Genomic DNA, 13,144 nt, shown 5'->3' on the forward strand with positions numbered 1-13,144 from the left:
CTGTGTGTGTGCATCTCTCCTGACACCTGCCTCCCTCCTCTCTCTGCCCTCCTCGCCTGTTGCCCTTTTTGTTTCCTCTTCTTTTTTGTTTTTTTAGAAGAGGGGAGAGGGAGAGAGAATCTCAAGTAAGCTCCCGGAGATCATGACTAGAGTGAAATCAAGAGTTTCAAAATCAAGGGAACACCTGACTGGTGTTCCCCCCAGGTGTTCCTGTCTCCTCTATTTGACTCTTGAACTTTCTCCTCCCTTTTGTGACTCTGTTTCTATCCTTGTCTGGGTGTCTCGAAGTCTTTGTGTCTTTTGCTGTCGACCTCTCTTTTGGTGTCTGTCTCTAGCTCCTTCTGTTTTTCACTCTGTCCCTCTCTCTGTCACCATGTGCCTGTCTGCCTCACCCACAGCCCTGCCTAGGCCTCCCAGCCCGTGTCTGCCTCTCCCTCTCTGAGCCTCTCACTCTCCTAGACTCTCCGCAGGCCAATGTCAGAGCCCAAGGCTGCCCAGTAGCCCCTACCTCTGGCATCACTGCTGGGGACAGGCTTTGCCAGGTGAGAGCAGCCCTTGTGACCCCTCACCCTGCACCAGGAGCTGGAGTTCCAGGGGGGCTGCAGCCCATCTTCACTCAGCACCTGCTGAGAGCTCCTTCCCCGCCCCCAGACTCAGCACACACACACACACACACACACACACACACACACACACAGAGCCCCCCTCTGAAGTCCGCATGCCCTGGCTGTGAGTCTGGTGCCACTCAGAGTTTTGTGGGGACCCTCCGGCAGGAGCTACCCCACACACACACCCCTTGGGAGTTCACAGGCCTGCTGAAGGCCCCACACTCATACAGAGGAAGCAATGTGGATGACACAGGGTATAACCATCTGAGGACTGGTGTGAGCCACAGACTGGAAAATCCCAAAGGAAGGAGTCTCTGTCAGAAAGGTCAGGCTTGTGCTGGACAGGACTGAGTGGAGAGCGCATTCAGAGGAGAAGCCGGAACTGGCAAAAGTGTACGCAGGTGGGAATAACTCAGGGTCCCGTGGAGGCAATAGTGTAGGGCTAGACCCAAGGTTCACGTAAGCAGCAGAGAGCAGCGAGGAGGCGAAAGCTATCCGTGCGTGCGGTGGTAGCTGGAGGGAGGCAGAGTTTTCACAAGGGATGATGAAGAAGAGGGGAAAGGCATTGCGGGGTGCGTGGCCAGGCAGAGAGGCACAGAGGGGCTGCTGTGCTCAGGGAGGCACTGGCTCCCTCAGGGAGGCACGGAGGCACCCCTCCGTGGTGGGGCGTGCAGCTGTCAGGGACAAGGAACAGAATGAGGGGCCTAGCAGGCCACCCGAGGGGTCTCCCCTCTACCCACTGGCTACCAGGGAAGGGTTTTGAACAGGAGAGTGACACTGTCAGGTTTGATTGGTGTTTACTTTGTAACATATCACTGGCAGCTGTTTCGAGGATGGACTGGCAGGGAGGGGACTAAGGGTAGGAGACCAGCTGAGAGCTACTGCAATTGTCCTAGCAAAAAAGCTAAAGAAGGGCTGACCAAGGCTGAGCTCACAGGAGTGGGGAAAGGAGAACACCTGGAGGACCGTGGCTGAGATAGAATTTTGACACCCAGCCAGAAAGGGGAAGGCAAGGAGGAAGGAGATGTTTGAAGTTGTCAGCAAAGGGGATGAAGGGAAAGAAGAGACATTTATAGGAAAAAAAAAACAAGCACTTTGGGTTTGACATACCTATGGGACTTCCTGAGGGTAGAGCTCTTTTCTCCGGGGCCCCTCCTCAACTCCTGGCAGCTCTGGAGGCCCAGAGAGGGCCCAGGTGGCACAGAGAGGGCTGGGAGTTGGCAATCCCTGGGGCCGAGCAGAAGCTGAGCGTGGGTCTGATCTATTTATGGCCAGTTCCAGCGCCAAAGCAGGAAAGGAGTAAGAGACGGCTTAGGAAACATTGCCTGGTGTCCTGTCTTGAGTACTGCTTCCTCAGGGTCTTCTCACCCAAGCCCCCTACATGCCTGCATCCTACACACACACACACACACACACACACACACACACACACACAACTGGATCAGCAACACACCAAATGTTTCAGGCCAACCAACAAGTATTTTCAAATGCAAATTCCCTTCCATGGTCCCCACAACTGCTCTCTGAGCAGCTGGAGGCAGACTTGGGGAGGGGGGGACAGCAAAAATAAATCCTATTTTCTGCTCCTTTTCAGTGCTGGGCTACAATCCCCGACTAGCTTCCCTCCATCTCCACAGATGGGGGATTGACTGGCCTCCTGTTTGTCTCTGTCTCATGGGGAGGGTGAAGAGCAGGGCAGGGGCTGAGTTGGGGAGGGGTGGAAGTGCTCAGTGACAGGCCTAAGAATAACAGCTTCCATCAGGCCCAGCACCCTCTTCCACTTGCTATGACTCAGGTTGTCCAGTGTGTGCGGGAGACAGATAGACACATACAGAGTGTCTGCACAGGGCCTTGTGTGTGTGTGTGTGTGTGTGTGTGTGTGCGCGCGCGCGCATGTGCGCACGTGTGCATGAGACAAGGACCCAAGCTGGGGGCAGGGGGCAAAGCTGACAGGCAAATGGCTTGGATGTGCCTGGGAGAGGCTGGAGACAGGGCAGCCCTGTGTGACAGTGAGCAGTGAGCCAGCAGAGAGGGGGAGGGGGGGAGGGAGAGAGAGAGAGAGAGAGAGAGGGCATGCTCTATGTGTATGGGGGTGCAGTGTTAGAGGCTGGAGGGGGCAGAGGGCGGGGAAGCACGCTCTTGTGAGAGGGGCGGCTGCTGTGTGGGAGAGCACACCCGACAGGCCTACAGGCCGGGGAGCCTGGGTCCCAGTGTGCATGTGCGTGTGCATGGCCAGGGCGGGGGCAGCAGGGGAGGGCCTGGCAGCAGGCCTCTTTCAGCATGGGACCAGGAAGCAGCTACATGCAGGACTGTTCCGTTCGGATGCTGTCTTCTCCTCCCGGGGAGCGGGGGGCAGACAAGGAGGGGGTGTGCGCGTGCACATGAGTGTGTCTGATACGGAGTCTGTGTGTTTCCTATAAGGGCGTGTCTCGCACGAGTGTGTTAGTGTCTCTGGACCTGTATGTCTACAAGAGCGTGTTAGAATGTGTCTCTGTATAGAAGTCTGTGTACATGTCTCTTCCTGTGTGACGGTCCGTTTAGAAGTCTTGTGTATGAATGTGTATGTGCGTGTATTCAAGTGAATGCGTGTGCGTGGTGTAGACAGATGATGGCATCCTCGGACGTCAGCCTGCCCAACTGCCCTCATTGCCTCCAGCTCCCAGCAGGTGCAGAGGAGACTGCGTGTGGGTCCATCGGCCTGGGCATTGCCAGCGAGGGGTGAGGGGAGGCCCGGAGGGGGCGTCTAGGCCTGCGGGCCCCCTGCCCTTGGGGGACGGATTGGCCCAACAGGACCTGCGCTGACCGTGAGGACCTCGCCCACCCGCCTCCACTCCGGGGTTAGCTGGCTGTGCCGCGATGCCTCAGTTTTCTGTGTGTGAATCACAAGTGGCACGAGAGGTTCCTGAAACAGACCGTGGAGCCCGGCTCGTCCAGCGGCGCCGCCGTGCGCTGTGCGGCGGGAGGGTGGGCTTCTCGGCAGCGCCCCAGGTCTGGGCCAGGCCGCTGCGGGCCGCCGGGAGGCCGCGCCCGGCCCAGGTATCTACCGTCTGCACCGTCACCTGGACGGCTTCTTTAATTCAGGACCTTATGAAACCAACTACATGGCTCATTGAGAATGACTAAACTCAGCCTTGGAAAGAAAATCATAAACATTTTACTACCTGGCTAAGCCAAGCATGATTACATGTGGAAACTATGGACGCCACTCAGTGGGATTTTGATATTAATTTCCAATTTCCTCTCCACTGAGGAACTGATGAAAACGCAGTCTCGGTGCTATCCAGGCGAGAGCGGCGTCTTCCCTCGGTGCCACCCGAGTGCCGCTGCCCCCGCTGCCCCCGCAGCCGGAGCCTCGGCCCTCAGCCTCCAGCCTCCCAGGGCTGCTGGTGCCAGCAAACCAAGGTGCCCGTGATACGAGCTGGCCCTTCTCTCTGCAAACGCCAGCCGCCTGCTGTGGGACGGAGGCCCTCCCTCCTGGCTGCTGGCTAAGCCTCTGCTCTCTGTCCCGTCCCTTGCACGAGTTTGCCCACTCTCGACTGTCCTCTGGCTCTGCGTGCAGCTGCCACGTTCTGCCCCAGGGGAGTAAAGGGCACTGGGTGTTACTCCCCGCTCTGCACAGGGAGCAGAGGACACATACCCCCATCTGGCAGGAACAAAAAGACACCTCAGCGCTTTCCGTGTCACACCTGGCCATCCCCTCTGACAGAGGGACCTGTCACTCCATGTGCGGTGTCAGGGAGACTCCACTTAACCTCACTATTGCATGCCACAAGTAGCTTTGAGTGGGAAATAACCCTGGGGTTGGGGGGGGCGGACCCAGTACAGAGTTGAGGACAGGCACGCCTCAGTTTCACTCTGCCCTGCCACTGTGTGACTCTGGGCAAAGTAGTTACTCTCTTTATAAAAAGGGTATAGTCATACCTGTCTTGAACATAGGAAAAATTAGGGGCAGCTCAGGTGGCTCAGTGGTTTAGCACCGCCTTCAGCTCAGGGTGGGATCCTGGAGACCTGGGATTGAGTCCCATGTCGGGCTCCTTTCGTGGAGCCTGCTTCTCCCTGTGTCTGTGCCTCTCTGCCTCTCTCTCTCTCTCTCTCATGAATAAATAAAATCTTAAAAATAGGAAAAATTAAATGAAATAGCACATTCACATATAAAGGCCACACACCTAGAAGGCTCTCAGTAAATGACACTTATCTTTCCTCCACCAACAGAGGGGATTTGGAGAGCATCCACTGTTTCCCCAAGCTTGACTGTCCATCAGATCACCTGGAAAGCTCCTTAAAATGCAGATCCCCAGGCCCAGGGCCTCGGCATCAGTAGGTCAGGCCTCAGGCCCTCCTTGCACCCCGGCTTCCAGGGTGACCAGGACGCCAGGCGGTCTGTGGAAAAGGCTGGGCTCTGCCCACCTCCCGCCCCTCTGCATTTCGGAGGCCCGGAGGCCCGGGTCCGCGCCAGCTCCCGGGTGCTCCATCCCAGGAGAGGGCCCGATTGAGTTTGACATCATCTTCACCCGAGAGCACCGAGGCGGCCGCTTTGGTTTTGATTACAGGCGGCCTGGCACCGGGTAGCCGCGGCCCGTTCACCTGAACCTGCCGGCACAAGGCACAGATGCTAATTACACGGCTAAGTACTTGCAGATTTCCCAGGAACAACAAAGATAATTTGTTTGCTGCATGGCTTGTTAGGAGGGAAGCTGGGCTCTGGTGACTGGGTGGCTTGTAGATTAGGCTCATGGCCTTTCACCTCCTCCTGCCCTCGCCTGCTGGTTCTCCCAGCTGTGCTGATTAGAAGCAGGAGAAATTAAGATCCCTCCTCCCCCCTCCCCCGCCCCTGCCGGGCGCATAGGCTGGAGGAGGTAGGAGGGGGAGCAAAGAGGGATCCGGCTGGACTGCAAGGCTGGGCCAGGCTGAGGACATCTAGCAGGGGTCCCCGCCTGCCCAGCCTGGTGCAAGTGGAGACAGTCACACACTGAGCCGGGAGCAGGGCTTTCCTCTGGGTCTCCCCATGGCCACGCACCACACTGCTGCCACTGACGGGGAGAGGGAGCTTCCTGGGGCTCCCACAGAGAGTAGCAAGAGGGTGGCTGCCTCAGGGAGGGAACCCCCTGGACCTGGCCTTGACTGTTAGGGAGTGGGCGGGAGTGGCGCTCTCTGCGGCCCAGAGCGGGGCAGGGTGCAAAAGGAATGCCCATGGCAATGAGCCAGAGCCCATCTGCCTGAGAGCCACAGCGAGTGGCCCGTGAGAAGCCAGGCATCAGGGCTGGAACAGTCCTCTCTGCGTGCTTCCTTCTGCCTCAGGGAACAAGAAGAATGGGATGATTACTATAATTATTATTAATGTCGGTATCCCTTATACTTTCATGTGTCTGAATGGTTTTACACATTAATAGTCACTATCAATGGCCTCCTATGTGCCAATGAAATGGGTGCTCTGCATACGTGATCAGGCAATTAAGGCAGAAGTCATCAGGTCCGTATTACTAGGAAACTTGCTCAGGTTACACACTTTGATCAAGGTCACACACAGCTCCAGGTCTTCCCTGGCCTCGGGTAACAAGCATCCCTTTTTGAAAAACAAAACAGATTTTATGTATTTGTTCAGGAGAGACAGAGAGGCAGAGACACAGGCAGAAGGAGAAGCAGGCTCATTGTGGCGAGCCTGATGCAGGACTCGATCCCAGGACCCCGGGATCACAACCAGAGCCGAAGGCAGATGCTCAACCATAGAGCCACCCAGGTGCCCTGACAAGCATCCCTTGATGGGACACTGGGGTATGTAGTCAGGACCAGGATGCAGGTGATTCTCTCCCAAGCATTTGATTTTCTTAGGCCTGTGAGTGGAAGGGCTGTGAGTGGAAGGACTGAGGAGAGAGGATGGGCTGTGTGTCCCCCAAGTCAGGTGTGGTGATGAGCAGACTTATAGGAGATTGCACCCTCCTTCTAGGATGGTGGAAACCCCAGAAGAATAAACTTGCTATATAACAGTGAGAAGAGCCCTCATCCTGGGCCTCACAGCCCTCCCTTCCCTCCTGGCTCTCCTTCCCTTAGGCTGCAGGCAGCTTTGAGGGTAGATGGGAACTCTATGGATGGGGAGTTGGGAACCAGATCTCCCCTCAGTGCAGAGGCCAGTCTGGGGCAGGTGTGGGTACAGGACCTGAGCCGCTAGCAAGCTGAATGGTGGGGCAGGGGGAGTGGGGGATGTCAATAGAACAGCAATGCCAGCCCTTGGATCACCTGCTCCCCGTGGCCCTGGACTTGCTCTCACACTGCTTCGACTTGTATCTCTTCATGCTGACTTCACTAATCATCGTGCCTCTATATTCCCTTTCAAAACTGCTGAAAAGTTGCTAGTTTGGGAGAATTTGTTCAAGGCAAGTAAGTTCTGCCCATGGCCACCCCCTCCTACCTCTCCACTTCTATCCCTGGACCCGAGACTTCACCCCTTAGCTGTTGAGAAAGAAACCTCTCCTGACATCATTAGTGTCCAAGACAGCCCTGTTTGCACATATTTGTGTTCCATCCAATTAAGGTGATTCATTAAACCTCTGGCAGAGTTCATTTTTATTCCTCGATAAGAACTTTCAAATAAATACATTCAGCCATGGAAAGAATCCTTTGACAGAGCACATGTCCTAATTTTGGCTTATGGAATGTAGTCCTCAAATTGTCAGCTGGGAATGTGCAGGAGAGACCTGGGGGCAGTTTTGTAGACTTTGTGCAAAGGAGGTGACCAGGGCAACCCGACTCTGGCCACTTGGTGGGAAGCAGGGCAGCTGCCACTCCACCTTGGGGTCCTGGGGGCAGCACCCGGCTCCCAAGGTCTCAGCAGGCCCAGCAGGCCCTGTGGCCCAGAAGCGAAGGCTCCTTTCCCACAAGTCTGTTGTGGAATGGGATAAACACTTGGTGCACACTGGGTTGTTGCCCAGGGACAAACCTTGGCAGTAGCTTCTGTTCTATGTAACTAGCGAAGAACACCCATCACTTCAGGCACCAAGCCTCTACAGAGAGGCCAAGTGACTACAGGAACACACCTTGATGGAGCCTCAGCATGCCGAGTCTATCCTCAGCTGTGCTACGTGATTTGGGCTCCTTGATGCTCCCCACAGCTTCGGTTGTCTTCAAATGGAAGACGTTTCTCAGGTACCCACCATGTTACCAGATTTGCAATTCTAAACCTTGCCATCAATCCCAATCATCCCTATTTTTCAGATGAAGATGAAGAGATTTTACTCAGAGAGATTGACTTGACTGAGACCATATGACCATAAGGGAAAGATCCAGAATAAATCCAGGACTCCTGGTTCAGGATTCTCTTGAAACCTCAAAGGGAGCCAGTGACTGGTATACCCTGAGCACAAAGTCCTGGCCCGGTGGCTGCTCCTAAACAAACAGGGCTCAGAGACAATAGGAGCAAGCCTCAGTCTTGGAGGCCTGCTGGAAGCACCCAGAGCTAGAAATGGGACACCACCCCGACTGTGAGTGGGCAGGCAGTAATGAAGCAGGCTGCAAAAAAATCCAACTCTCCAGCTCCAAGAGACAGGATTGAACTCCAGTGTAACAGGACTAGAACTGAATCCCAAGCACAGTCTGAGGAGACAGGGCATGGTGGTAGTGTCCTTCATCTATTAGGAAGCATTTGACTATAAGCAACAGAAAATCTAACAATGGTTCAGTCAAATAAAGGGTTGGTACTCCCACAAAACAGGACATTAGAGGTAGGCAATCGTAGTATTTGATTCAGCCACTTAAATAGTTTCTTTCTGTCTTGCCTTTCTGCCGTCCTCACTAGGTTGGCTTTTTATCTTCATGTTTCTCCAGCCTTATGATATTAATGTGGCTGCTGCAACTCCAGCCATTACATCTGCACTCAAGGCAAGAAGGAAGGAGGGGCGGTACCAATGGCATTTTCCCCCTTAATCAGGAAATCAGAAGTTTTCAGCTTCCCAGGTGAAAGATTTGATAAGCATGTTGAAAATGTGGAAGGAATGAAGGAAGAGAGGGAAGGAGGGAGGAAGAAAGAAAGGGGGGAAGAGGAAGGGAAAGAAGAAGGAAGGAATTCTTCTCAAAGCCTTTCTTTGTATCTTTTTGGACAGAATGGATTCATGTCACTTTTGGCTGAAAAAGAGGCTGGGAAGCAGATTATCTGGCTTTCACCTTCTATGGTGAGAGAATAAAAAGCAAGAAGGAGATTGAGAACAGGTATTGAGTTTGTCACCAACAGAATCCGCCACAGAATTCTCCATCTTAGCCACGTCATGGCATTCAAGGGATAAATCACAGAAGTCTATCCTGGTCCATGCACCTTTACACATGCTGTTTCCTGGAATTGGGACCCCCATCCCATTTCTATGCCTCTCATATTTGCCTAACAAAGCCCTCAGTGTATTCTGGAACTATACTTTTAGAAGCAATTTGGCAACAGGTTTCAAGGGCCATAAAAGTGTTCATAAATTTTGACCCAGTATTTCCACTTCTGAGAATTTATTTGTTGCAAGGAAATAACTCAAGGGGTGGGAGGAGCTACATGCTCCAGGATGTTCATTGGAGCTTTAGAAAATAAGAAACAACCTAAAGATCCAACAATAGGGGAATGGGCAGTTAAATCATAGTACACTCATGGGATGGCATATTGCACAGCCATTAAAAGTGATTGTTATAAATTTCACTTCGTAATATAAAAAAGGGCTATGCTATACTGTTATTTTTTTTTTTAAGATTCTATTTATTTATTCATGAGAGACACAGAAAGAGAGAGGCAGAGATACAAGCAGGCTCTATACAGGGAGCCTGACATGGGACTCGATCCCAGGATCCCAGGATCACGCCCTGGGCCGAAGGCAGACACTCAACCACTGAGGCACCCAGGCGTCCCTCTATATTGTTATATCAAAAAACAAAACATATAGGGGTGCCCGGTTGCCTCAGTTGGAAAAGCATGTGACTCCTGATCTCAGGGTCATGAGTTCGAGCCCCATGGTTGGCACAGAGATTAAAAAAATAAATAAATAAACTTAAAAAAATAAATAAACTTAAAAAAAAAAACATATAATCAAATACATTATTCAAACTGCATACTTGTCTTAGTCAGCCCGGGCTGCTACAACAATATACCATAGACTGGGTGGTTTAAACAACTGCATTTATTTCTCACAGTTCCAGGGACTGTAAGTCCAAGCAGTCAAGTTGCCAGCAGAGTCCGTGCCTGGTGAGAGCTCTCTTTGGGTTGCAGATGGCTGTCTCCTCACCATGTTCTCACATGGTCTTTCCTAGGTATGTGTACACAGAGAAAGTTCTGGTATCTCTTCCCCTTCTTAGAAGTTGATTGAAGACCATGAGGGCCCCACCCTCAGGACTTCATCTAAACTTAATTTTATCTCCCAAAGGCCCCACCTCTATATAGTATCACATTTGGGGTTAGGGCTTCAACATATGAATTTTGGTGGAACACAGTTCGGTCCATAGCAATACTTACCGTATGCCTGCCTTGTGGACAAAGCCTTGAAAGGAATTCAGAAAAGTCATTAGCTTAGGCGATATTCAAAATTCCTAAAAAAAAAAAAAAAAAAAAAAAAAAAAAAAAAAAAAAAATTCCTGTAATGGTGTTTGTTGTTTTTAACATAATGTGTGCGCTGGGGGAGGGAGCCAGATAAAAAATGATCCATCTTTCAAGCCTCCGTTCAAATGCCACCTCCTCTAGGAAGCCTTCCTCGGTTTTTCCCAAAACACCTTTGCTGAAGTTCTTATTTTGCTGGACCATGTGCTCTTCTGGAACTAGGGCCATGAGCAATTCTCTTTTGTTCCTATGATAGACCAAGTGGCATAGGCTGAGAACCCAGACAAGGAGCCTAGTGTGAAGGAGGTGGTAAAGGGTGAGTGACCTGTTCAGTTAGGAACCAGGCATGGGATCTAAGTAACAGGTGGGGCCCAGTGGTTCAAGCTTGAAAACTGGGGACACAAACAGCTGGGCACTGAATAAGAGCCAGTCTTTCTAATTATTTTAAATTTAGTAGTAGTAGTAGTAGTAGTAGCAGTAGTAGTAGTAATACTTATACACACTCACTGTAAAAAAAAATTAAAATCCTTTAGATAAAGCCCACCTTGGCTTCTATACAATCCTACTGCCATCCCCAAGGACTGTCAGTTTGGTCCCTACCCTTCCAGATTCTTCTTCCTCATACACATAGTTTCAAAGTCTATGTTTACATAAATAGAGCCAGATTGTTCTGTGACTTGCTTCTCTCTCATAATGAGACCTTTTCACTTCAGGATGCAGAGGTCTTACTTCATTTGTTTGGAACTCAGAAAACCGTCGCTAATGTGGACATTCAGAAATGTATTTAGCTCTTTCTCTATTAATGAGCGTTTGGGTTGTTTCTGATTGTTCACACTTCCGCCACTGCCATCCTGGCCCCTGTGACTGGGCCTCTTTGTGTTCCTGGAGCATTTCTCCAGCCAGAGATGTGGAAATGCTGTGGGGAAGAGTTTGGACATTTTCACAGGCGCTGCAAGACCATGCTCCACAAACACCATGACAAATTCTTACCAACGGTGAAAAAGGTGTGTCTTGTGTCACCAATGGTAGCTACTGAGAATCTTTTTAAAGTTTTGTAGATCTGATGGGTGAAAGATGTTAACTCAGTGTTGTTTGGCTTGTGTTTCTTTGATGACTACAGCGGCTGAGCCTGTGATACGTTTAATTGGCCATCTGCAGTTCCTCTGAGGGGAGCTGTCTGTTCCCGATATCATTTTTTTCTAGGGTGGTTTATCTTTTACTTTATTTGTAGGAATTCATTGCATATCCTGAATATTAATCCTTCCAGGTGCATACGCTCCAGATAGCCTCTTCCAGTCTGTCACTTGTCTTTTAACGGTATTTACTGTGTCTTTTGTCATCCAGCAGTTTTAGATTTGGACATAATCAATGTTAACAGCCTTTTCCTTTATGGTTTCTATGTTTTATGTCTTGCTAAAGAAAGCTTTTCCTACCCCAAGGTTATAAGCGAATTCTCCTATATTTTCTTTTAATAGTTTTATAGCTTTGTTTTTTCACATTTAGCTCTCTAATCCATCTGGAATTTATTTAGTGAATAGTATGAAGCAGGAGTCAACTTTCTGCTTTTTCACAAGGATAACCAATTGTCTCTACAGTATTGATTGAAGAGCGCATCCTTTCCCTACTGCTTTTAGATGCCACTTTGCCACACACTGAATTCCTCTTTATACAAGAACCCTTTTGAAACTCTCTGTTCTGTGACCTTGATCTGTGTGTCTTGTCCCAGGCCAGCACACCACCACTTTAATTAGTACAGCTTGGCAGTGTTTTGTCATCTGTAGGGCACGTCTCCCTCATTGTCCTTCTTTTTCAAATATTTCTTGGCTATTCCAACACAGTTATTCTTCCAGATTGGTTTTAGAATTGGCTTGTTAAATTTCACACACACAAATGCACAAATCCTGTTGTGATTTTGATTGGCATGATGTTGCATTTATAGAAATCTCTGGGCAGAAGTGACATCTTCACAGTATCACATGTTCTCACCCAAGAGCTCTCTACTTAGGGCTGCCTTTCTGTCTCAGGTCTGATTCTGAGACCAACTCTGCTGCTTCCTAGCCCTGTGACCTGGGGTGGGGCTCAGCCTGAGTCCTGGCTCTGACATCTTTGACGTAGGAATACCACTTTCTATCCCGGAGCTGACAAAGGATTGCACTCAGAGCCAGTGTGTGAAAGCATCGGATGGAGAGCATCTTATATAAGTCAACGGCCCAGGACAGGGAGTTCTTTGAACAGTCCTAAGAGGTAGAGGAGAACACAATGTTTTCATTTCAGTAGATTACAGGGGTACAGAGTAGAAGGTTGGCATGGAAAAAGAGTCGAAGAACCAAAATGTCAATCACTGTGTTAGGTACTTTATGCATATTACCTTGTTGGTCCTCAAAACAAGCCTACCAAGTGAGGTAGATACTATCATCTTTTTATAGCAGAGAAAGCAGAGACTCAGACAGTGACCAGTGTGGACTCAGAGGCAAGGCTCTAGTACGGCTGCAATCTGCATTCCCCATCAGGCCTAGTTTCCTGGCCATCAAGCCAGAGCTGCTAGACGGTCTGCTCCTCTCCTGCCTAAAATCTAATGAGCACGAGGTAGACTTAGCCCCAAGATACACATGTGAGCATTCCGCGCTTTGGACAGTATCTAGCACATATTAGGAGCTTGTTGAATTAGATCGGGACAGAGTCCAAATGTCCTAACACGAGTGCTAGAGATGGTGCAGTAACTGCTAGACAAGTTCGGAGGAAGAAAAGGAGTCTGTGGGTTGGGGAAATCAGGAAACACTTCCAGGTAAAGGTAAGACTGGAACTTGCCCTGAGAGATGTAGAGGATTTAGACAAACATAAGAGAACAGAACATTCCAGGGTATGGTCAATCAGGTGAGACCGTCTGGCTGGATAGGCAGTGAGTGTGGATAGAGAAAAGCATGTGTCCATGAGTAAAGCCTTGGCTAGGCTGGGTGGTGTCTCCAGGCCGGAGTAAGGCTGG

Source organism: Vulpes vulpes, chromosome 3, assembly GCF_048418805.1.
Source record: "Vulpes vulpes isolate BD-2025 chromosome 3, VulVul3, whole genome shotgun sequence".
NCBI classification, from domain to species: Eukaryota; Metazoa; Chordata; class Mammalia; order Carnivora; family Canidae; genus Vulpes; species Vulpes vulpes.